This window comes from Lycorma delicatula, chromosome 6 (assembly GCF_047948215.1).
Source record: "Lycorma delicatula isolate Av1 chromosome 6, ASM4794821v1, whole genome shotgun sequence".
In the NCBI taxonomy this organism is placed as follows: Eukaryota; Metazoa; Arthropoda; class Insecta; order Hemiptera; family Fulgoridae; genus Lycorma; species Lycorma delicatula.
This window is the reverse complement of record NC_134460.1, coordinates 25,995,897-26,022,370: the sequence shown is the minus strand read 5'-3', so window position 1 is coordinate 26,022,370 and position 26,474 is coordinate 25,995,897. Positions and strand designations below refer to the sequence as shown.

Sequence of the window (26,474 nt, the reverse complement as noted above, 5' to 3'; positions counted from 1 at the left end):
CAGCCCCAGGGTGGCACAGTGTCTTTAATTGAACGAAATTCAAGACCATGAACCACCCTCTTTAGAAAACAGAAAGATCGTTCGAAGCGACGCGAATGGTGAAAGGAGGCTGGAAACAAGCATTCTTTGCCGCACCATCAACGTTCTTATTGCCCGAAATTTCTATATGGCTGGTGATCCAGCAGAAGCTCACCGTTGTGTTACGTCGATTTATTTACGAAGTAGCACACAGAATCTCAGTCGTAATATAAGAACTCGTAATATCATTTATAAAAAAGCGAACAACACAGTTGTAGGAATTTCTCGTCACGCGGCTTTTTTCTGATGCACGGCTTACATATAACTTAATTTTTTAATATTTATCATTTTATCTATATATAATATTTTTTGTTTATTTAATTCAACGATTCTAACTAAAGCGCGCGCGCGCATACTGTATTATGACGGTTTTGTGGCCATTTAAATACTTTATACACTTTAAATATTATTCATGTATTTAATTCTATTACTCACCTGCGATATCACAACGTTTTTTTTTTGTTTTTTTTTAACCTTTTCCACAGTTAATCATTACTTCAGAGGATGAGATGAATGATTTGTAGCGTGTGTGAAAATGCCATGCCTGACCGGGATATCACAACGTAGATACTACAACAGCTGTACGTCAGTGCTACACTAGTGCTTCTTGTGGGGAGAACGGGTATTATTGACGCAGTACACCCACTTAGCCAATAGTTTAATTACAGAATTGTTTGGTGTAGGGGTGCGATTTTACAAAAAAAATTTACAAATATTATTTTTTAATTATTAACAAATTCTAAGAAAAATAAGACCTTAATTAGGCGAAATCTTGAGATGATTACCTTGCTGTACAGCTGACCTTGTTGTACAGCCCCACCCCTTGACCTTTTAAGTTGAAGATTAAATCACATCAGTGCCCCCTATATAGAAGTAATCTGACCAAATTTGGTTAAAATCGGTTCAGTAGTTCTGGAGATATAAGGATTGCAACACAAACACGTACACACGAACACCCGGAAAGTTTTAATACTGAATTTGATTTACGGCGAAAGTAGTTATTTTGGATTGCTGTATATTAATCACAGTAAAAGATATTTGCAGAAAATTAAGAAAAATTAAATTTGAAACAATAATATTTATTGCAATATTTTATTTTCAGAATTTTGACTTAAAAATTTCATTTTACTATTTATTACAACTGATAATTAGAGAAACATAATTTATTTTGCGAGATTAAAAGTAAACAAAAAAAAATGTTGGCGTGTATTTATAGACGATTCAGAAATCATTAATCTAGAATAAGAGAGTAGAAATATTTTTTAATTAATAAGAAAATTATTATAATAATATCCAGGTCATTTATAGTTACGGTTAATCGTGTGTATACACTGTCACAAGTAATCTTAATCTTGGCGTACTGTTCCAAGCAGACAGTCGCCCTGCCGAGGTCAACCTGACGCCTGTTATCACATAACAATCATCTGTATACAAACGGTATACCTCGCTGTATCAAACGTGTACAATATTTTATTTTCGTAAAGAATACGTACCTACCCTTATTAAACAAAAAGAAAACGAACAGTTCATTACCGTAAAGTTTTAATAAATTTTAGTTACAGTTTTTGAATGTATATTAGTGTATTTACGTCGAAGTTTATGTGTAACATTGAAATTTAATTCAGACATATTTCAGTAAATTTACATATTCTCGTATCAACTATGCATTTTGAAAATAATTAAGTGGAAAACCGAACAAAATAAATATCAGTCTACTATAATCCGGTAAGTTACATTTTGAAAAATTAGTTTTAACATTTTTTTTACAAGTAACGATGATGATTTCTTGAAAGACAATTACATTGTTTTTATTTATATTTTAATTACTGTTTTTAAAAAATTACAACCCCGTTAATGATTTCATAGAAGACAGGTAGATTAACGTACACATACCTCCTCGATCTAAATTAAATAATAACTTGGTTGCGTTAAAAAATCTTAAGTAGATCTACCTAACAGGTTAGATTTTTCTACAAGTTTTGTCTGAAAGTTTTATTACTTTATTGATAATTTAACAAATTAAATTTACGCCAAACGTAAAAAAGTGTACATTTTTTTACTTTAATTTTTTGGGGTTTTACAACGATTTTTCGGATAGTATGTTCTCGTAGATTCAGTTCTGGGACCCGTTTTTTTTTCTATCGTTTATAGACTATTCCATTTAAACTCCCAAATATAGCTTAATAATTTGGGTTTCATAGTTTTAGTACACAGCATTTTATTTGACCTTTAGACTATTACGAAAAATATAGCCGTAACTTGAAAATAATATTTTCAGATCTATGTTTATATGAATTTTTTCCATTATTTTACGCAGATGAAAATGCCTACAAAATTTTACCGTAACTTCATAATAATCCATAAATGTATACGGTAATTTATTATTTTTATTATTTATACACATTTTAATATTTACCTTTCCAAAATCGATTGCGAGATCATTAGCCTATAACACGTCAACAAAACGGTGATCTACAGAAGTTATTTATTATATACTAGCACACCCGGCAATGCTTCGCGATTGCTAGATTTGAGTATATATATAGATTAAATGAATACAAATGAAAGTTTGATAAAATATTTAAAAAAAAAAAACAATTTTGGAACATCACAAAATGTAACCATTTTTTTCCTTCTTTACCCTTTCCCTCTTCACATCTTCGCCTCTTTCCCTCTTACCCTTTTCGCAAAAATATTTATTTTCGCGTAACTAATTTATATTCTGAATATGAACCAAATCAGATCATAAATACAATTTTTTGAAATAGCTCGACCATAGCACCACCTAGCGGGTACAAACTAATTCAGAAACCTTCCCTGGCATGCGTCCAACCATTCCCCAAAGTTTCATCGCTATCGGATGAACGGTTTAGGAAGGCATAAGGGACATAAAGACAGACAAACATTCATTTTTATATATATAGATAACTTTATTTTCTTCATTCAAACCTTTCTTCACATACTTAAAAAAAATTCTCCCTTAGATTTGCACCTGTTATCGAAAAATCATATTACAACGTATTCAGTTTATTGATTTATGCAGAACTCCGAAATGTACTTAAAGTGATGTACATAACAATTAATTCTATTGTTATGATGCATTCTAAGAAAATAATTAACAAAAATAAATTATATAATGACTTTATTCCGAGATGCTTTTTTATTTCTGAACGATTCCTACTTTGAAAAGCTGTTGTAGTTTACTCAACAGACGCAGCTTCGTGGGAAAAAAATATAAAAAAGGAAACTTAATTTTTTATAACTTTGGCACAAAACGTAGATAAAAGATTTTTAAACCCATTTTAGACCGTTTTATTTTACGATTTATTTACTAAGATTTCATCAAAAAAAAAAATAAATTAATTTGAAGCAAACTCTCCGACATATTTTTTTGGTGCTTTTCCTCCTTGTTATACAAAATTGATAAACTGAAAAGATGCTGGTACTGTTTTTCTAAACAGCAATATTAATTATACACACACTGAGATTAATCAGATATCAAACAATTCATTTAAAAATTATCTCTCATGAACTGCAATGGTCTTGAGTCACGAGACATTTCCACTAGTATTCAAGGAAATTACACTAATCGTTGTTTAACTTCGGATTTCTGCAGAAACTGCTTTATTAAACAGAGCATGGGCATTAACAACTTCACTTTTTAAAAATTTATCCTTTGATCCTCTGCATGATTCAGTTGTTGCAGAACCATCAATTTATGATGTGTTGCAATTAACCGTCTTACCCAGGGCTCCAAAGTATTGTAACAAGACCGGTATAACGGATCTGAGTAACGGATTCCTGCCAATTAAGTAGAAAATATAACATCTGGAGGAATCCAGAAGTCTAAAAGAAACCCCTTTAGTAAGGGAACAGATCCGTTTAACAATTGTCCATTGTAATACTGCTCACTGACACACCTAAACAGATGTTGTTCCGCGAGAAGAGTTACCCGTTGTCCGGTAAGTTTCCGGAAACTTATGACAAATCTTTTGCTGTTTCCAGGCATTTCGTTTTCTCCCCCTAGGGAAGAAATTTTTTGTTGTCTTTTTTCTCTAAAATTTCCTGAAAATGTTGATATATTTATTTTCTATTCTATTTATTTATATTCTAAGTTATCTCTAAGTAAATGGAAAATTTTAAAATTGCGTTGCATATCATTGTGAAAATTTCCTCCTTTTTTATAAAAAAAAACTCGCCTTTACAAATGTCAATAACTTTTGTTACATACAAGCTAGAGAGGTAATTTTTTTATTTTGTAAAAACGTTTTTGTTCTGTCAGTTAATATATCTTTCTCTGCGACGGTAGCATTGTTAGCTGTGTGAGCTTACGAGTTTACCTGGTTTGGTGTAAGCTAAGGTTGTACTTTACAGGTTTTATCTACTTTTTAGTAGTCAAAACTTGTAAGATACAAGGCATAATAGAAAAAGAGTTACGGTGCCCTTACAGATAATTACAAAGCTAAGTACTATGGAAATGCTATTTGGCTATCACAAATAAAAGTGCAACCAAAATGAAGCAATCAATTTTAGCTACACTTAAATATTGCACTGATGATAAACCTACACATCATAAGTGCTCAACAGGAGAAGAATTGTGGTACTTTTATAATAAAGGGCAAGTACATGATAAAACACCTTTTTTTCCTGTTTAGCCTCCGGGAATCACCGTAAGGTGTTAATGTATATGTATAAGTTTAAGTAAAGTGTAGTCTTGTACAGTCTCAGGTCGACTATTTCTGAGATGCGTGATTAATTTAAACCGTAAACCGTGAAACAGTAAAAAAAAAGATGAAACAATGAGAAGAAAAAGAAAAGAATATGTAATAAATCTGAAAATAAAAAAAATAGATACCCACAACACTCACAGCTGAAGTTACACCTCTTTTTCTACTTTTCTTCTGTTTAGCCTCTGGAATAATCGTAAGGTATTACTTCAGAGGATAAATGAGGATGATATGTATGAATGTGAATGAAGTGTAGTCTTGTACAGTCTTAAGTCTCAATTCGACCACTCCTTAGAAGTGTGGTTACCAACTACCAAAGAATACCGGTATCCACGATCTAGTATTCAAATCCGTAGAAAAGTAACTGCCTTTACTAGGATTTGAACGTTGTAACTCTCGACTTCCAAATCAGCTGATTTGGGAAGACGCGTTAACCACTAGACCAACCCGGTGGGTATATGCTAAAACACCTGGGAAACATAAAGGTAACACGAAAACACAGATCAGTTAATTTTTTTTTGGTTTTGTTTGTTTTGCTGTCAGAGCTGGGGCCAGCTCTGTCCATCACTCCAGGTTTTGTTACATCTTTGCCATATGCAATTATTCAAACTTTCATTAGCGTTTTGGATTAGCCCTGTAGTGCATGTTGGACGAAAAATGGACAGGAGAAGAAAACGGAGAATCACTAAAATACAGTCAAACACTTAACAAGAAAGAAAGAGAAGGTTACGTTTAAAAAGTTCAAAAGATAATGAAAAATAAGTGCAGGAAGAAGGTGTAACATATGGAACAGGGCAGTTCTGATTCAGAGTGAGTTTTAGTGTTTAATTACCGTTTATTTAATTAATTTTATTTTTTTGTACTCCGCAAATTTATTTTTTCTATGTTTTCATTTTGTAGATCAATCATATCTTTGGTTCTATATTCGGTAGAAACATAATTTTTTTTTCAAGTGTTCAGAATTTCTTGATCTGTGTTCTGATGGAACCACATACAGTGTTTTTTGTGTAAGATATTTAAAAAAAAATATATATTTACATCAATGAACTTGAGTTTTCATAAAAAATTAAAAAATTGCTTAGAACAGTATATTTTTAAGCTGTTAGAATTAAAAAAACCAAGTTTTTTTTATCCTTTTTTAAACACTATGGTGACGACCGGTAATAGCCTAAAATGATGTTACCTCGGTTCTTAGCATAAAACCAAGTTGTGCCTTTTAAATGACACTAGTTTCGCTGTTTTAGGTTCAATATTAATGAAATTATGATGTCTCTAGCAAATCACTGTTTTCGCCACTTGTAACTATTGGGGTTACAAGTTATGTTAAGTTACAGTTACACTTACATTACTCATAACTGTTCTAAACTTATGACAAAAAATTGTAATCGTAATGTTTATGATTAAAAAAAAAATAACTTTTAACGTATACTTCCCCCGTAACGCAAAATCGTTTGTGATAAAGTCTATTACAGATTAGGCAAAAATTTTATAATGTCTAGAAGGACTGAGGAAAGAAAGACTAAGTAAAAATACCGGTGCATTTCCTCTTGTTAGAATTTATGTGATGTGGTTTCTAAAAGATATATCATATCCTTGGAAACCATTTTCGTACTAGCACGTTTCCCTTATATCCATTTTCGGTTCTGCGGATATAAATTTTATCCGTGTTGAATGATGATGATCTACAGTCAGGAGTACATTTGTAAATTTTCCAGTAACGGAACTTTTGATTTTGTATTATTCCAGACCGTAAGAGTACGGTTGACAACCAGAGGCGGCTGGCTATACTACAGTGTTATGAAAAATGCTCATTTATTTCTATTTTTACATTGAAAAGAAGCAAAATTTACCATTTTGATTCCAAATGTTAAAATTGAATTTACTTGAAATTGAAAGTGAATTAAATTTTTAATGCCTTATTTTGTCACAGTTTTTCTATGGATATTCAAAAACAAGAACCATTTTCGTGCTGTCTGATTTTTTAAATTTAGACTACATTTTTTATCGACTCATTACTTTTCAATAACTTATTAATAATAGACATAAAAGTGAAATGACGGTTGGAATATCCACAAAATCATTTAATACATGATCAATCGTCAAACAATGAAGTGATAATATCTTTCATTAAGATATACGAAAATAATGTATACTTACTGTTAAAATAAAACACAGATCAGACTTAAATACAAACTTAAGTTAAATATAAATGTTATGTGAAAGGACAATTTTTTATTTCTCCCAAAAAGCAGTACCGGAAGGGCGTTCCGGCCCAACCACATCCATCCTTACGGGAAAAGATGCGTGTAAATCGATTCCTATAAATGCCTATCCAGTAAGCCGAGCTTTTTATAAACCTTTTAAAATAAAGATTACAAATAACAATATTGTAAAAAAAGATAAAATGTGCTTTTAATCACGAAATAATTTAGCTATTCGAAAAAATATAGATTGAAATTTCTAAAGCAGAATCAAAATTTTTAAAAGTTAAGCAACAGATAATTATGATTAAATACTACAAAATAAATTATAATATCTAATTGAATTAATCGTGTATCTATATAAATAGGAATGTAAGTGTTCGTTTGTTCAAAATCTTAAATCAACGAAAGTTCGTCACCGAATGCAATTTTGACACAACGTTGCATTCGAATACGCGCGTGTTTTAATATATTTACTATTTACGAGTATATATCTAAGATGCCACACCTGTGACAAGTAAAAACATGCTTTTTATGAAAAACAGCCTGTGGACGTAAAAGCAACACACGCTGTACTAAATATTTTACGATCCTTTTCAATGTTTCCGATATGTGTGTTCGCTATAGACTAAAACTACTGGACCGATTTACGCGTGGGGAAAAAGAGAGAAAGCGAAAATCGAAAAAGTTAAAAAGGAAAGAAGGGGAAAATCGAGAAAAGGGGAAAGAGGAGGAAATGGGGAAAGGAAAATATGGTAAAATGAAAATGGGAAAAGTTAAATTTTCGCGCGGGGAAAAAGAGAGAAAGGGAAAATCGAAAAAGTTAAAAAGGAAAGAAGGGGAAAAGGGGAAAGAGGAGGAAATGGGGAAAGGGAAATATGGTAAAATGAAAATGGGAAAAGGGAAAAGTTAAATTTTGTGAAGTTCCGTAATGTTCATTTTGTTAATGTTTTATCGAACTTTCAATTTTGTTCATTTAATCTATATATACATACTCAAATCTAACAATAGCGAAGTATTGCGGGGTCTGCTAGTAGGTAATAAAAAAATAAAAGTACAAACCAAAACATTGATTATTTAAATTGAAATCAGTCCAAGTGACAATTTATTATGAAATAATGTCTAAACTTGCGTAAAATACAACGGCGATGTACATTGAATCTAGCGTATACATATATGGTTATAGGAAATGCAGTCGGATAAATAGACTGAACAAGTTGTTTAGTTTTTTCGTTTGATTTGTTGTAGATCTATATTATTAATGATTTTTGTCTGGCAACTAACGCCTGGAACAACACATGCATTCGCTTACAGTAAACACAAACACCTATACGTTTATATATACATACGTATATATATATATATATATAAATAAAAGAACATATATTAGGGCAGTTGGCCGGTATCCAGTACAAATAAAATTTACATATTTAATGATAAGCTGCATTTTAAACAACATTATTAAGTGTTGTTATAAAACTTTTTAATATCGAATTTATTAGTAATTATTAAAAGGACTACATAATACGATTATTTAGAGCTACTGTAAGTTATTTTATTTCGTTAACGTGTGCATGTTTGTATGTGTAACTTCCAATATCTGTCTATCTATTTTTTATTACTGTGTTCTAATTTCGTCCAAAATTAAATCAAATAATATCTATATATATAATTCTTCATATTTTAATTATACTTACTTATTAAAGTTAAATAAATAGAAAATAAATATTTATCATTAATTCACTTCGTCCCTCCCACATACATACATAAATAAAATAATTACGTACACTTGTATATTTTCTATTATAGTTATCGTGCACTCACACACATTCAATCAAACGTTATTGAAGAGTTACACACCTAAAATTACATCAAAAACTAACCGCCGATGGTTAAAACCAGTGTTGTACTAATAATTAAATAATAGACCAGGTGGAAACTATATAACTCCTACAGCGCGACGCACACGCATTGTACTAACTTATATACAAAAACATTAATGTTATTTCGATAAAATGAGAAAAAAATAAAACAACTGATTTATTTATATATATCTTAATACTACTGTAAATCTTGTTAAAAAAAAGGAAGAAATGAAAATTAGTACTACACTAGCTTTTATACGCCCGTATAGTTTGTTTTTTTTTTAAACATATTAACCGTTCACTAGTTAAAAGTTTCTTTGGTGGTTGGGTTTCAGTTAACCACACATTTCAGGAATGGTCGACCTGAGACTGTACAAGACTACACTTCTTTCATATAATCTTCATTCATCCTTTGAAGTAATACCTTATGGTGGTTTCGACCCTCACGATCGAAAAAGCGTAAAAAAAAAATAAAAAAAAAACTTCTGTAAGATGTATGTATAATTCTGAAGCACGTGTATTTACATGTCGGCCTGTATTTTTACTAATATCTTCGGAATGGCTCAACATAAATTCTTCAAAATTAGCCGAAAATTTTTCTATATATGAGAGGCTTTGATGGTTAAAATTTTAGACAAAATTTTAAAAAATTGGGGACGGATAATTTTTTCTCTTTTGAATTTTATATAGTAGCTGTACAAAACTGACCTTTTTTTAGTACGATTACTCATTTTAACACCTAACATTATTTCTCATCAGTTGACCCATATCTCGAAAACCCGATGACCAAAAAAGTTGAAATTTGGCACAAATAACACAACATATCTTATTATAACCAACATTTTTTTGTTGTAAAAATGAACTCAAAATAAAAAAATTACTAATCCTAAAAAAAAAATCTATTCTGATAATAAACAGCTAAACAATAAGAAACTAAACCCAGAAATAAAACAAATCAGGTATTAAAATAAAAAACTCCATTTCGGCAGGCCGGAAAGGGGAGGTAGATTTCACCGGTTCTAAGTAGGGGATAGAAAAGGGCACACCTTAAAGTTAAGAAAAACTTTAAATTTACTTAATACGACAATGGTTGCATGTGAAAAAAGTTTGACACGTTTAACATACGAACAGCACCACCTTCTTACAATACCAGCAACATTTTGGTCATCACTTGCCGTAAGCGTTGGTCGCATCAAAAATTGTTTCAGATAATAGTTTAGAGGACTAACTACCATATTAAACCGCTTAAGCTTCTTCAATGTAGCATTAAGCTGAACAGGTACCTATTTATAATACACCCTATAGATTTTTTGTATATTTAATTGAAATTAGGTATAAGTAATTCATCTTTTTATAATTGTTATTATGAAGATAAAAGTTAATTCAATAAAAGAGATTAAACTGAACGCTTTGCAAATGAAATTTTAAGTTAATATATATGTTTAATAGCTTAAAATATTTGATTTTTCTATTAAGTTCCTTACTAATGCGATAGATAGGTTACATTTTTGATTTTCAGTTAAATATAGATCTCTGATAATATCCGTATTTGTTTACCTTAAATAGACTGAGTAATGTAGTAAAATAATTAAAACAGCTTTTTCTCTTAACATAAATAGGAAATGTTTAAAATTTAAATAAACATCTCATTATGTATCATTACAATGCACTGTGTGTATAGCTTTATAATTATTTACTTTAAATATGTGCGGGCAGTTGATAATATTTCCGGTGAAAAATTATTTATATATATTTATTTATACACAAACTATGAGTAAGCTACTTGAAAGAGATAAGGGGATCTCGCGTTGAACGAAATGATCCTTTGCTGTTTGGAATCGTATTATAAAATTAACAGAAATAAAGCAATCTTAAAAATATATTTCATGCATACATTTTATCTAGTTACATAAAATAGTCTGTATAGTAAGTTACATTGTACGTTGGGTACTTCAAGTGGGATTTAACAGGAAACGCACTTCTATTTCAAACATTTTTATTAATTCAAGTTGTAGAAGAAAAAATATACATAAATAAGTTCATTTATATATATATAAATGAACTTATTTATGTATATTTTTATATATATTTATATATATATAAATGAACTAGACGGAGTCGGGACAGCGAAGCGACCTTATCCACCCCAAGGCGAACCCCATGGTCGACCCGGGGCCACGGTCCTACATCTGGGCCGCAGAGCTCTCTTCAGTCGATTGCAATCAAAAGGGGAGGTGCACAACTAGATATTACAACAGTCCTAAATCCAAAATTTCAACATCATACGGCTAATCGTTTTTTAGTTATTCGAGATGCATACTTACTTAAGTACGTACTTACAGACGTCATGCCGAAACTAATCAAATTGGATTCAAGGATGGTCAAAAATGGATATTTCCGTTGAAATCTGAAAACCGAAATTTTTCGCTATCACAATACTTCCTTTATTTTGTACAAGGAAGTAACAAACACGTATGTGTATATAGTTATATTTCACTAACCGGCAAAAGTTTTAATAAATTTTTATTTTATTAGTATTAAATAATTTAGAAGACTGAACTAAAGAAAGATAACAATGAAGTTTGTGATTTTTCAGGTAATGTAGATTAAAATTTAACCCTTTCTCAGAAGTAAAGTGAGAAGGAATTATTGTCTTTTCGATCTTATTTTTTTCGATTGAAAAAACATATATACTAAAAAATTGCAGATTGATTTTTTAATATTAGTAAATAAATAAATATATATTTTATTTTGACCAGTTAATAATACAAATATTATATATATATCCAGCGCTAAACTATTAGATGGACAAATGGATAAAAATATTATATATGTCCAGTGCCTGGAATTAATATGTTATTCCAAAAAAAACACTGCCCTAACATTTACCTGGACGGATCAAGGGAGTGTCATAAAATACGCAATTTATTGTGAAATAAAAAATAGAAGTGGTTAAATCATAATAACAATAATGATTAATGGTTAATTAATTATATAAACAAAATAACTTATTCAGCAATTCAGAAGACATTAATGAAACTTTTTAATAATATTTGTACCCGTTAATTATGCAGAAAATCTAATTATTTATTATCTCAAAATTTAATTATTCCCCCAACCGATCATGGAATTTTTCAAAACGTTGTTAGAACCGTTTAGTTTATATGAAAGCTTTTACAGAAAATTTAATTTTCCGTAGATAGAAATACTGGGAGTTCTGGGTCGTATTTGCCGAACTTCAGGACACCAAAATGAGAAAAAAGATTCATATCAACAAAAGTCCTATTTTGCTTTGCTTTCCTTTTGGACACCATTTTGTGATATTTAACAAAAAAATATATCTCAGGAACGGGTAAACTAATTTTAATCAAATTTGGCAACTCTAAGACTATAGTGTCTTATTCTACAAAATAAAAAATTTTGAAAATGTCACCTTCAAAAGTTTAAAAATGGCGGCTATCTTAATTTGTTAATATTTAACAGTATTGTAATTTATTTCTTTGATCAATCCTGTTACAAAATGTATTAAGCATTTTATTTTCAGCAAAATGACACACCTGGTTTCTGAAAATCTGTTGACAGAAAATCGAGTTGTTGCAGACAATTAATCCGGCAGTACGCTTGCGCACTGTTATGCAAGCTGATAATTTTTTTAATTACTACTGTTATTTATTATTAATTTTTATTACATTTAGTGGAGATAATAAAAATAGGAAAAAAATTATCAGCTTGCGTAACTGTATGAAAGTGGTGTCATTTTCTTCAAAATAAAATGCTCAATCCATTTGGTAATAAGTCAAAATGTGATCAAACAAATAATTACAAAGATATTGAGGATTAAAATATTAAGATGGCCGCCATTTTGAAATTTTTGAAGGTGACGTTTTCAAGATTTGTTATTTTGCAGAAAAATACACTACTCTTGAAATAATACAGATTTACTCGTTCCTGAGAAATAATTTTTTTGTTGAAAATCACAACGCGGCGTCTGAAAGGAAAATAAAGCAAAATAGGACTTATGTCGTTATGAATTTTTTGCCCATTTTGGTGACCTGAAGTTCGGCGAATACGGCCCGGAACACTTGGTATGAATGTAATTATTACAATAGTTGTATTTAATTTAAGCACCTAAAGTAAAATTCCAGGAAGTCACTTTTTGTCAGTTCCCAATTGAAAATAAAAAAAAGTTAAAAAAACTATTTTGTTAACTTTTCAAAAGCTATTTTCCTTTATTTTGTATCTTTTGGCTAAAATATATCCTAAAAACTTTAAATTAATGAAAAAACTGGAAAAATATTCCAAAACCTTTGGAAAGTCTTTGCAGTTGGATCATTAGAAGTCTTAAGTTGGGGGGCTCCCTTACTCTGTGGGGACAATTAAATAAAAATTAAAGAATTTTAAAGATCTTGCGTAAAAGTCCAATTTTTTGTTATTTATTTTATATAATAATTAACTTTTAGCAAGAAATATAGAAAACATAAATAAGAAAACTAAAAAAGATATAATATTTTTTTTAAATTTAATATTAAATATATATTTTTTGTTTATAACAAAATTAATTATAACCGTAATTTGATAAATTAATTAAAAATAACCAGTAGGCCTTTCATACAACCATCAAATTGAAACTTACTCACCACTTTGACGTGTATGAAAAATACACCAATATAAACTTAACATAACCTCAAATTGAGGTTATGTTTTTTGTTGTCGACCGTAAAATTGAATATAACTGAAGAACGACTCGACCAACCATCATCAAATTCTCAACTACAGCCTATCTAAATTTCAAAGAAATTGATCTAGTAGTTTTGGAGTTTTAAAAGCCACAAAATGTTATACATACGTATAAAATAATTATTTAAATATATATATATAAATTTTTCTCTTTTTCTATTATTTGGGTAGTGAATTATTTGGATCTGAATATTTTGTGATCCTGTTTTAAGTATATATATATATATATATATATATATATATATATATATATATATATATATATATATATATAAAATAAAAAATTACATTTTAATGAATGATAATTTCGTAATCCTCTTACTCAAAACATAAAAAGAATTCAATTTGACCTCCCCTCCCAAAATCTGATAATAATACCGTAATTTTCTTTGAAAAATCGGTAAAAAACAATTGTTAAAAAATATTTAAAAAGAAATTAAATCGAAATTGGTTTACGCGATATCCCTCCCAGTCTAGAACCAATTAAAAAATATATGATCAATGTTCAATATATAGAAATATTTTAGCCAAATTTGAAGAAACTCGATTCGATCAGTCTTGAGATACAAGACTGTATAAGGCCAATAGAATCGTGACCCAGAAGCATGCATTCCATGTACATATGCTTTTTTTTGGCTGGATCATTGATCAAACGTTTTCGCCCACCGTCCACATTGAGAATCGAAAATTTTCTAGCACCTCCAAAATTTTTAAACTTACCATATGTTAAAAATATAATAATTTCAATTGTTGTTTTTAAGATGCGCTCTTGAAAACAGCAATTGCAATTATTATTTTTAAACGTGACATATCCTATTACTGAGTTGAAATTTACATTTTGGTTTGAAATATCAGGAAAACATATTTTTTGCCTTTTTTTTTTAATTAGCCATCGCCTTCCTAGACCGTCTGAATGCCCCCGATTTTATGTGGTCCTTCTGCCGCCCCCACTGAAAGCCTAGAACGTCTACAAGGGGGCGTTATTGCCCACTTTAAGAATGAATGATCTAGATGAACTAATTAAACTGTAAAACGTAAGAGTTGTTAAAAAAAAAACTGATACCCCATTTTTGACACGATCATTATTTATTTTTCTATAGAAAATATCTTCTGTAAGTAAAATACACTTATTTCAGTTTTAAAAAATGTCCTTGACAACATTAATCGTATTTTTTATCAATTTATTTTTGTCTTATGTGGTCAAAGCGTGGCTAAAAAAAATTATCGTGGCTAGAAAAATCGTACAACGCAGGAATTATTTGATAAAAGTTATTTTTGTTTTGTTATAAACGCAATTAAAGCGCACACATTTTTTTTTCATATTCTATTTTATTTTATTTTTTTCTGGTACATTTTTATTCATCATTATTACAAGGTACATAAATATACGTAGAAGGATTTACCGGGGTTTTATTATGATTTAACGGTTTTTAAAATTATTTTATTACTAGTCTCTTATCCATTTTCTTACACTTTTCAATTCTACACTTCTTATAGAAAAAAAAAGTGTAAGCACGATTGTATTATTACTTTTGATTTGGATACAAGAAATATATTACGTTTGATTATCAGAACGTGCCAAACAAGCGGAGACCGGTGGTCCCGTAATTCAATCTATATTTAAAAATGACTGAAGAATATAATGAAACTTTTTAGTAATCTGTCTGCATAATATATAAAATTCTGTACCGTTTTATATTTTTTAATGAAGTTTAAAATACTTTATTATAACTGAAGGACAAAAATTGTAGTATTCATCCACGGTGGGTTGTGGACGCTTTGAGCAGGTTACCTTAAACTACGTAAATGTAATAGGCAGAGTTAGTTCATCTTAGATAATAAAATAACGAGTAATTGTAAATAATATTAAGTTCTGAAAAATAATGTTTACATGAGATAATAAATTTGAATAGAATAAAAACGTCACTTATAGAATTGAATATTGATAGCCATGTTTATAATGAACGATATACAGCAGTAATGTGCGTACAATTAAAATAAAAGCTTGTGTTGGAGAAATTCGAGACTGCATTACTACCGAACCTGAAAACATATACACCCATGTAATAGGACAACAATAATAATCATTCGTTTTACTTTTATCTATGCACATTTAATTTATTACTGTTTTCATGTTTTATTAGTTATAATTCATTATTATGTAATTTGTATTAATAATTAAATAAATAAACATAGAAAAAACAAAAATTTTAAAAATAAAAAAATCTTAACTAACGCTTGAACGCATATTGTACCGTAATTACACTAAATTAGATGTACAATAATTAGAATTATCAAATATTTTTTTTGGTACGAGTGTTTTTTAATTGTTGATTGTACCATTGCTGTTACTGTTAACACTTGAAATTTGCATTATATATTCAGTTCCTGTGCAGGTTCACCATCTTCTCTGTCTTATCGGAACAATCACTTTACTACTATCTACATGTATGATAAAACTTTATGTTATTTCATCGATTAGCGAGCGGTTCCATGTTCTTATATTCGGTTTCAACTTTTTTTTACATGTTCGCAATACGGTTCCTATCATCCTTATCCATTTTTTCTCAACTAACTTTTTAATATCTAACATTAAAAATATGTTATTACTACCATCATATGTTTTCAGAGCCAACCATACCATCTTGATCGGATTTAAATCGAGATGGTAAGGTGGAAGTCTCAGAACCTGATACCCGTGTTTTTTAATAGTTCTTCAAAATGGTACTTTATTTTTTGATTCTAAGTGATTTATGTCATACAATTGTGGTTTTAACATTGCTTTATTAAACGGAATATTGTTCTTTTCCAACCAAATAATCATGTCACTTTTCCTTTCATTTGAATTCGGAGGTTTCTCTACAAGTGAATTGTATTACGGCGGATTATCGATAATAACCACCGACTGGGGAGGAAGACCAGGAATTAATCTTTCAGATGCGCACGTCATGAAATTTTTGTTGACGCTGCCGTGTACCTCGGGGTGTTTCTTGACGAGAAATTGCAGTTCAAGAAGCAATTACGTCCGTCACGGAGAAGGCATGTCGTGCTTTCTTTGGTATTCGACGAGTGGTCAATTCTGAATTCGGTCTTAATTTTAAGACTACAAGTATCCTGTATAAGGGCGGGTGCGAGGCAATTATGCTACGTGCGGCGCCTGTTTAGACGGTTAGGCAAAAAGATATCGGGATGTATTATTAAGATCTCAAAGCCTTATATTATTAACGGTAACGGGAGGTTACCGTACTATTTCACGGGAGGAAAATTTGGTGATTGCAGACGTGAAACCGATAGATTTAATTGCGTCAGAAGAGCAGCAGCGTTATGTTGCCAAGAAGTCAGGTGAATTGACTTCAACCCACCGGGTTGGTCTAGTGGTGAACGCGTCTTCCCAAATCAGCTGATTTGGAAGTCGAGAGTTCCAGCGTTCAAGTCCTAGTAAAGCCAGTTATTTTTACACGGAATTGAATACTAGATCGCGGATACCGGTGTTCTTTGGTGGTTGGGTTTCAATTAACCACACATCTCAGGAATGGTCGAACTGTCGAACTGAATTCGAGAGTTACAGCGTTCAAGTCCTAGTAAAGGCAGTTATTTTTACATGGATTTGAATACTAGATCGTGGATATCGGTGTTCTTTGGTGGTTGGGTTTTTCAATTAACCACACATCTCAGGAATGGTCGAACTGAGACTGTACAAGACTACACTTCATTTCCACGCATATACATCATCCTCGTTCTTCCTCTGAAGTATTATCTGAAAGGTAGTTACCGGAGGCTAAACAGAAAAAAAAAGAAGAAAAAAAGGTGAATTGACTTCCGAAAAAATTCGCGAGATAGTACGGCGTAGCAAAGCTTTATGGCAGGCCAGATGGGATGAGGCAGAGGTTGAGCGTTATACGTATGATCTCTTCCCAGACGTTGGTTTGCGGGTGCCACTTGAGTTCAACAAATATGTGACGCAATTTCTTTCTGGTCATGGCGCCTTCCGAGATAGGCTCCAGCCATTTAGCCTAGTGGAGTCAGAGGTAGTCCAGATTGTGGACAACTAGATGACGCATACCATGTAATTTTCGAATGCGTAAAATATCAACTTGTGCGCACGGAGACTATTTGTCGGGTCTACATTAGATTTCCGTGAGAAATGGAAAAACCGGGCCGAATGTGTAGGGTTCCGTCAGTCTTTCCTGTGTTTTGGTTTTGTTGTTCTTGTGTTATAAGGTTTGATGTTTTTGTAGTGTTCTGTTTATTTAGTTGTATTTTTATTTCTTGTTTTGTGCTATGTTATGGTTGCGTGTTGAACTCTACTTCTGACCTATCCGGTAGGTAGTTGCGTTTTTAATTTCAGTTCTTTCATGTCACTCGGTCTTGTTGAAGACTCGACATAGATGTGTTTTTTTTTTTAAATAGTTCATTGTCTAGTAGTACACCGATTGGAATATCGCATGCGGTATTCGTATCGGTGGCATCCTGACTGAGGCAAGAACAAGGCTAAGAGATGCCTTTTGCCGGAGTTCTGAAGATGACCTCCATTAAAGCCCATAAGGGCTAAATTATACCATTCGTTCCGGGACACGCTAAGAATTGAACTAATCGTTGACTAAAAATGAGTAAATATTTAAACACTGCGAAAAAAATTACTTAGCTCTTCTATTAATACGCATAAAATGGCAAGATATTAATAAATTATTATAATTTGTAGGGGATAGGCCTATAATTTTTGCTGATGCTTATTACTATAAACATCATCAACAATACTAATAATATCCATTACAAGTGCATATAAATATTAATCAAATGAGATGTTTTGATAACCTTTATTCTTATAAAGTGGTCATGCATTGTATGACTCACTTGATAGAGGGAGTGTAATTATAATCTGTTAATACAAGTATAAACTATTCGCTTTTGTACTGTATACGGTAAGAAATATTTATATTGTCTAAAATTAAACAAAATTTTAATAAATTTTAATTCTGAAAAGAATTTCTGCTATTTATGAAAATAGTTAAAATCACTGTATTGCAGAATACTCGGTTTCTGAGTGAACCTAATGTTACGAGAAAACCCACCGGACTGGACTGGTAGTCTAGTTGTGAACTCATCATCGCAAATCAGCCGGTTTCGAAATCTAGAGTTCTACGGTTCAAACCCTAATAAAGGTATTTTTATACGGATTTGAATTCTAGGTCGTGAATACCGGTTTTCTTTCGTGGTTGGGGTTCAATTAACCACACATTTCAGGAATGGTCGACCTAAGACTACATTTCATATACATCCGTAGATTTCATCCTCTGAAGAGGATGAAATAAATAAGATCTAATACCTTATGGTTCCGGAGGCTGAACACAGAAAGAAAGAAAAAATATGATACGAGAAAAGAGTAACATAATGCTCTTCACAACGATTGTCTGCCTCATACAAACAAGCTTTTATTTTCATCGTAGTACAGGCAATTTGTCATCAAAATAGGCTCTATTTGAAAATCCTTACCTATCGATTGATCTTTTGTCCATGCGTTAGGAGTGATGAGGGAAGCTTAACTCCAGATTTTTAACAACCTCCCGCCCATAGATTTTTGAAAAACTCAAAAAGTTTTAAAATGCGTTTTTCTCTGAATCTATGCATTTTAGAGAAAAGTTTTTCAAACAAAAAATGTAGAGCACATTCTCCTCTACAATTAATGTTTTTAAGTTATACCGTATAATTTGAAATTGAAATACTAGGTGGCGCTGAAGTTGTAAAAAACTGTTTCTTCGGGTTTTTCACCGTAAAAAATTGTTTTTCGTCTATATTGCATTTGGAAAAGTTGTTAATCACAAAAAACAGAAAACTTTTATTGAAACAATTTTCTTGTACGACTTAACATTCCAGAGTTATAGCGAAACAATGGCAACGCAGCCGTCCTATTGTTACTGTATCCGGGGAAATCGGCATTTTTCAGCGACTAGACCGGTTTCGAACACGTGCCCAATTCACAACATTTTCACACTTTCACAAGCTACAGCTCCAAAACGGTAAGTCGTACAAAAAAATTGTTTAAATAAAAGTTTTTTGAAATTAACAACTTTTCCAAATGCAATACAGACCAAAAACAATTTTTTTCCGGTGAAAAACCCGAAAAAACACGTTTTTTACAACTTCAGCGCCACCTAGTATTTAAATTTCAAATTATACACCATAACTTCAAAGATATTAATTGTAGAGGAGAATGTCCTCTACATTTTTTGTTTGAAAAACTTTTCTCTAAAATGCATAGATTCAGAGAAAAACGCATTTCAAAAACTTTTTAACTCAAAAATCTATGGGAGGGGGATGTTAAAAATCTGGAGTTAAGCTTCCCTCATCACCCCTAACATATGAAAAAAACATCAATCGGTGGGATTTTCAAATAAAAATACAAATTGACTGTACTATCGTGCGCACTGTACATTCGTTTTAATTTATGAAGCAATAACTAAACTATTTAACTCCTCATATCCCTTTATAAAACTGGCATGGGATGGTCATTATTCTTGAAGCTATATGGAGTAGCCGTGTGTCACCTCCTACTGTTTATTTATAGTATCTATCAGGCTAACAATATTTGATCTGAATACATTAAAAGTATAATCGGTTCTGCTGTTCTCGTTAGATATATTTCTTACAGTTTACAGAAAATAATCGATTATTTAATTATTAAAGAATAAATATTTCCTGATGCTTCAATGCTATTGGTATCTTTGCTTTGAAATAATATTTTTTATTATTATTTAATATAATAAGTGTTGGCAATTCCAAGAATTAATGTAGCATTTAAATATAAATAAATATATATTTTACTCGTATTTGAATGCCTGGTTTGTTAAATATTTATTTATAATTCATATATATATGTATAATTGAACGACTTGTGTGTTAAATTATTATAGCTGGTAACATTTAAATAATAATTGTAGCAAGGTCGCGATACACATACATACACACATTAGAATATTGTAAAGCGAGAGACTGTATGTTGGGAGGGGAAAAAATGAGACGGCGGGATTATGAGGGGAGGTTGGTTGTATGTATGAATGATCGTGTAGGATGTATATTTATACAGCGCCTTCTCCCCCATGTTACAACAGGTGGCAAAAATTTCTTCCACTCTTTTTTTTTGTTATCTTAATTTATTATATGTAATAATTCATTTTATTTGTGCTGTAATAAATATAGTTAAATTGTGTCACTTGCAAATCAGTAGTAGCGCTTTTTATAACATCTTAATGATTAAATCAATTTATTTATTTTAGACTAATAATAATTGTTTTACTTAATTTAAATTTGTTTTGTTTTTTTGTTTCATTTTTCATCCTACTGTTCTTTTTTTAATTTCAATCTTTTATTTGTAATGAAAAAGATTAGTTAGATTTTAAGAAGGTTGTATAAATTATTCTGTACTAGCGATCGGAGATAAGTTACAACGTAATTTTTGATCCGTAAAAATCTTCTACTAAAATGTTTCCCGAGTGAATAATAACTAAAAAAAAAAATTGCTAGGGTAGTACAGATGTAATAGCTAACCTAAATTTCAATAAATATTTCCTAAAAAATTCTTTACAATTTTTATTTATTATATTTTTTCCCAAAATCAATCTCTAGCGTTAAAATCATTCAAAACATGCTTTTTCCGCGATTTCAGTTAAGATGCTTCATTTTTACTTCCTTTCTTGTACGAAATGAAGGAAGTATTGTGAACGGAAATCGTTTTACGTTCAACCATTCAGAGAAATAGTTAAATATTTTTCTTTTAAATTCAAAGTAATAATCTTGTATATCTCAAACTTAAGGTACTCTTCTCATTAAAAACGTTAGATCTTCCTCCATGAAGCCTCATTGATGTATTTGTCTCTTAGTGAAAAAACGTAGACCGTTCTATAACCGGGGCATTTTCAAAATCTCAATTTTCTATGCTTAATAATTTAATAGTTGTCATGATTTATAAATAATATAATGGAAAAATTTTTAAATGTTAATTCTTATTTTATTAATAACTGATAATGGTAAATTCGGTATTTTACACATACTTTACTTTAAGGTATTACTAGGAGTAGTATATATATATATATATATATTATATAGGAATTTTTAGTATTAATACGTTACATTAAATGAAATGTTTTATCTTTTTAATTTTTAAATAGCAAATGTAATAATATGTTTTATTACTTTAGACCGGAACACTCGTTTATAATTCTATTTTGTAATATGTCGACATTAGAATATAAACTACATCAAATATATATATATAACCTTTTACTTCAGGTTTATTATCTTTTTTATGTTTAGCCTCCGGAACTACCATAAGGTATTACTTCAGAGGATGAATGAGTATGATATGTATGAATGAAAATGAAGTGTAGTCGTGTACAGTCTCAGGTCGACCAATCCTGAAATATGTGGTTAATTGAATCCCAACCACGAAAGAACACTGGTATCCACTATCTAGTATTTAAATCCGTAAAAATTTATTCTTGCCTTTGCTAGGATTTGAACCTTAGAACTCTCGACTTCGAAACCAGCTGATTTGCGATGACGAGTTAGCCACTAGACCAACCTGGTGGGTTTACCAATTAACCTTGCAAGATCTGCGAAATCAGATTGTTACAGCAGTGAATTAAATAACCAGGGATCAGTTACCAATAAAAATAATTTGGGAACAATTAAAATAATTAACTGTTATTTGTAGATATCGATTTTTACATCCTTGTACAAAGAAAATGAAGTATTGCGATCGCGTAACATTTTGGTTTTCAGATTTCAACGGAAATTTCCATTTTACCATCTGAATCCATTTTGACTAATTTCAGCGTGACGTCTGTGCGTACGTATGTATCTGGCATAATTCAAAAAAGATTAGCCGTAGGATGTTGAAATTTTGGTTTTAGGATTGTTGTAACATCTAGTTGAGCACTTCCCCTTTTGATTGCAATCGACTGGACCAAAAGTGTCAAAAAAGCCCAAAATCCAGAACATTTGAGACTTTTTCTTAACTGTAGTAATAAGCTCTTTTCGAGAGCTTTTCAACGGTGTATCATAAGTGGTACTTATTTTCATTGATTCCGGAGTTATAGCCAAATAAGATTATATAAATTAATGAAATATTTGGATCTTACAAGGGGAAGGCACATCGGTTCGAAGCAGACTTCATCTCCTTTTTTTTGTAACTTTTTTTTAATTTAAATATATTGATTTATTAATAATTATTAACCTCTAATTGTAAAAACGTTTTTACAGTAATTAATAATTCAATAATAACAATAAAAAAAGAAAATAATAAAAAGAAACAGAAGTTATTGGTGAAATAAACTTTTACGTAAATTCATTTAAAAAAAACTGATATGCATACCACATGATTTCCTTGTACGCCTATTAAATTACATATACACAATTTTAAAAGTACATAAAATTTTATTTTACTAATAAATTGCGATTTTTTATTGTTGAATTATTATTTATTATAAAAATGTTATAATAACAGGTTAATAATTATTAATAAATCAATATATTTCAATTAAAAAAAAGGAAATTAAGTCGAATTCCAACGGATGTGCCTTTTACTTATACGATTAAAATATTCATTAACTAAAATTTTATTTGGCTATAACTAACCAATGAAAATAAGTACCACTTATGATATCGTTGAAAAGCTTTCATTGAGAGCTTATTACTGCAGTTAAGAAAAAGTTCAAAATCCAATTTCTTTGGATTTTGGGCTTTTTTGGTAAAATCGATTGCAATCAAAAGGGGAAATGCACAACCAGATGTTACAATAATCCTAAATGCAAAATTTTCAATATCCCAGGGCTAATTGTTTTTTAGTTTTGCCAGATACGTACAAAGTACGTGCAGACCTCACGCCGAAACCAGTCAAAATGGATATTTCCATTCAAATCTGAAAACCAACATTTTTCGCGATCACAATACTTCCTTTACTTTGTATAAGGAATTAAAAAAGATTTCGAATTGAGAATCGGCAGCTTTATAAAATTAATTATGTTAAAATGAATATAAAAAGCTTTTTTTTTGCGTAGGAGAAGGAAAAATCCGTGCCCAAACGCCGAGCAGCCCGCACTACTGGGTGTGTGAGGTTCCCGTCAGAGATGGTTACCCGGGACGCGTTGTCCATCACACGGGTCATCTAAAACCGGGTCAGGAGTCTCACATATCTCATCGATGGCAGCGACCCGAGGACCCCTGCCACCACCGCATACAAGCTGGCCCTTCCCCACATATACTTGATTCTCCTGCTGGGCAGGATCTGTATCATCTGCTTTTTACATACAGCGCACTGAGGGAGTTGTAGAAAACAGGCCGCTCTACTGCAACCTCATACCAATAGGTGATGCCGAACAATGTGCTTATCGAAGATCCAGGGAGCAGGTGGATCGAGAAGTCCCAAACCCTTCATCAGTGGTGGCGACCCGGAGACCCCATCACCACCATGCACGGGCTATCCCCTCGCCATACCACAACTATCATTCACTTCTCCAAGGTCTTTTGATTAAGAACTTTCCCAAACCATTCCTGACATTTTCTCCACCCGCGCTCGCTCTGCAGCGTAATAAAATCCTGATTTTTCTTACGTTCCCGGTATTTTATTTTTTCTTACGTAAATATTACACGAACTGTTGGAAATTGTACATTATTTTTATTTAAATATTCTACAAAATCTATAATTTTAGTACAACACGTAACTTATTTTTCTTATTTATAACTGGAGAATTAATTTTTACTAAGTTGGATGATCTTGTTCAAACGTAAATTTTATATTACATAAAACTGTAAAATTATAATTTAAGTAAAATAACAAAGAAAAAATATTTTAAACGTTTTAGGTCGCTACAGAAGTTCCTCTGTCATCACAGAATACCTCTAACTTATACAAGATTTGTTAATTGTGTTTGTTCAAATTTGTTCCAAAAATAAAATTGACGTATGCTAGATTCTTATAGTAATATATTTTTCAAAATGTTGCTAGAACAATAATTAATTGTAATGAAGTAATAATAATAATAAGTCTAATAATAATGATGACGTCATACATGTGTATTTTAATCACTTATAATCTATACTTGGAAGAAGAGAAGATGCATTATTTTAATAGTTGTGTTGACAGTAGAACTAAATTAAAATTTGTGCCGTACAAAATGACAAGGCAGGCGGGTGGGCTCGGCTGTCGGGGATTTGTTACTGTTGTATTACATTTCATCTGTTAGAAGAATACCATTTCTATTGGACTAATAACGCCTTGTGTTTAGCAGCATATTTTAATTGGTACGATTATAATTTCTATTCTAAATTACTATTTAATAGTATCCATCTCATTCCCCTAATATTACGTGATGCCGGATCCAACCAAAGTTTTATTAATCGAATTTTTTATATATACAGATTGATTCACGAAAAATGTAATGATTTGTTCTATCGGTGAAAATAAAGATGTAAGTTCATATAAACATTGGTTCGGAAACGTTTCGTTAGCGAGTATCGGAGAGCGAAAAATTTCGTCCTCTTGCTTTACTTTCGGTAAAATTAAGTCTGACTGTAATTCTTGGGACCAAAATTAAAGGAGTAAATTTAGTGGTTTTGTATAAAATTTGATCAAAATCACTGAAAAAAAATAAATAATTTAGATCACAGAGCTATATTGTTAGTAGTTTTCGAGAAATATAGGGTAAAAGACTAAAGATTGAGGCCGCAAAACACTACTTCATTTTTGACGTAAAATAACTAACTATGAGATATTAGATGAGTAATAAACACAAAAGTTTTAAACAAAACTAGTAGAGAATTTGATTCTGAGTAAATTTATATTTAAGATAATTTATAGATTAATATAATGCGTTATAGAAGACAAGATAGGTTCATTTTTAAAAAAAAAGTTCAGAAGAAACAATTTTAATTTTCAGAATAAAATCATTAAAAAAAAATCAAGACAAGCAGTTTACGAATGGTGATTTCTAAATTAAAAAAAAAGAATTTTGAAAAAAAAAGAGTTTTTTTCTTGTATTTGTTTTATGCCTCTTATTCAGTTAGCAGATTATGATACTCTAGATCAGTCAGTTAATATTTTTTCACCGGACTATTAAAGAGATTGTAATACTCATATCTAGAAATTTTTTACGTGTTAAAAATATCATGCTAATCGCGATTCGATTACGAAATCTTCCGTATAAAAAATGGAGAAGCTATTATTTTGTTAAAATGTCGTAGCAATTGTGTAAAACATAAGAAAAAAAAAATTCGGAGCTGATTAACAATACTAAAACCAAAAATTATTTTGGATTGCTTAATCGATTGGGATTGAGTTCTCAATATTAATATAGTTTTTTACGCCATTTCCAGTTTTTTTTTTTTTTTTAATTAGATTCAATAATGATTGTTAAAGAAACAGAAGAAAAACAACTGATTATTTATGTAATATGTACACAATTATGCAAATTTTATTTATATATTTTACGGTTTAATTCTTCTATATATATAAAAATTAATGTTTGTTTGTCCCGTACTCGTTTCTATACCATTCATCCGACTGCGATGAAACTTTGGTGAGTTGTTATGCGCACGCCCGCGAAGGTTTCTGAGAATTAGTTTGGGCTCGCTATGTGGCGCTGGGGTCGAAATATTTTGAAAAGTTGTATTTGTGGTCCGATTCGGCTCATCATTAAGAATATATTAGTTACGTTAAAAGAAATATTTTTGCAAAACATCGACCCTTTAGGTGGCCCTGGGGGTTGATATATTTACGAAAATTGTATTTATGGTCCGATTTGGCTCATATTCAGAATATATATTAGTTACGTGATAAGAAAATGTTTTGCAAAAACGATACCCAGTAGGTG

General features: G+C 30.7%; 1 protein-coding gene across 2 annotated transcripts in view; it reads left to right on the top strand.

Annotated features, from left to right (window-relative positions):
• Positions 1 to 26,474, top strand: part of LOC142326761 (noggin-like) — a 244,484-nt gene that overhangs the window by 195,669 nt on the left and 22,341 nt on the right. The gene's annotated exons all lie outside the window — the stretch shown is intronic.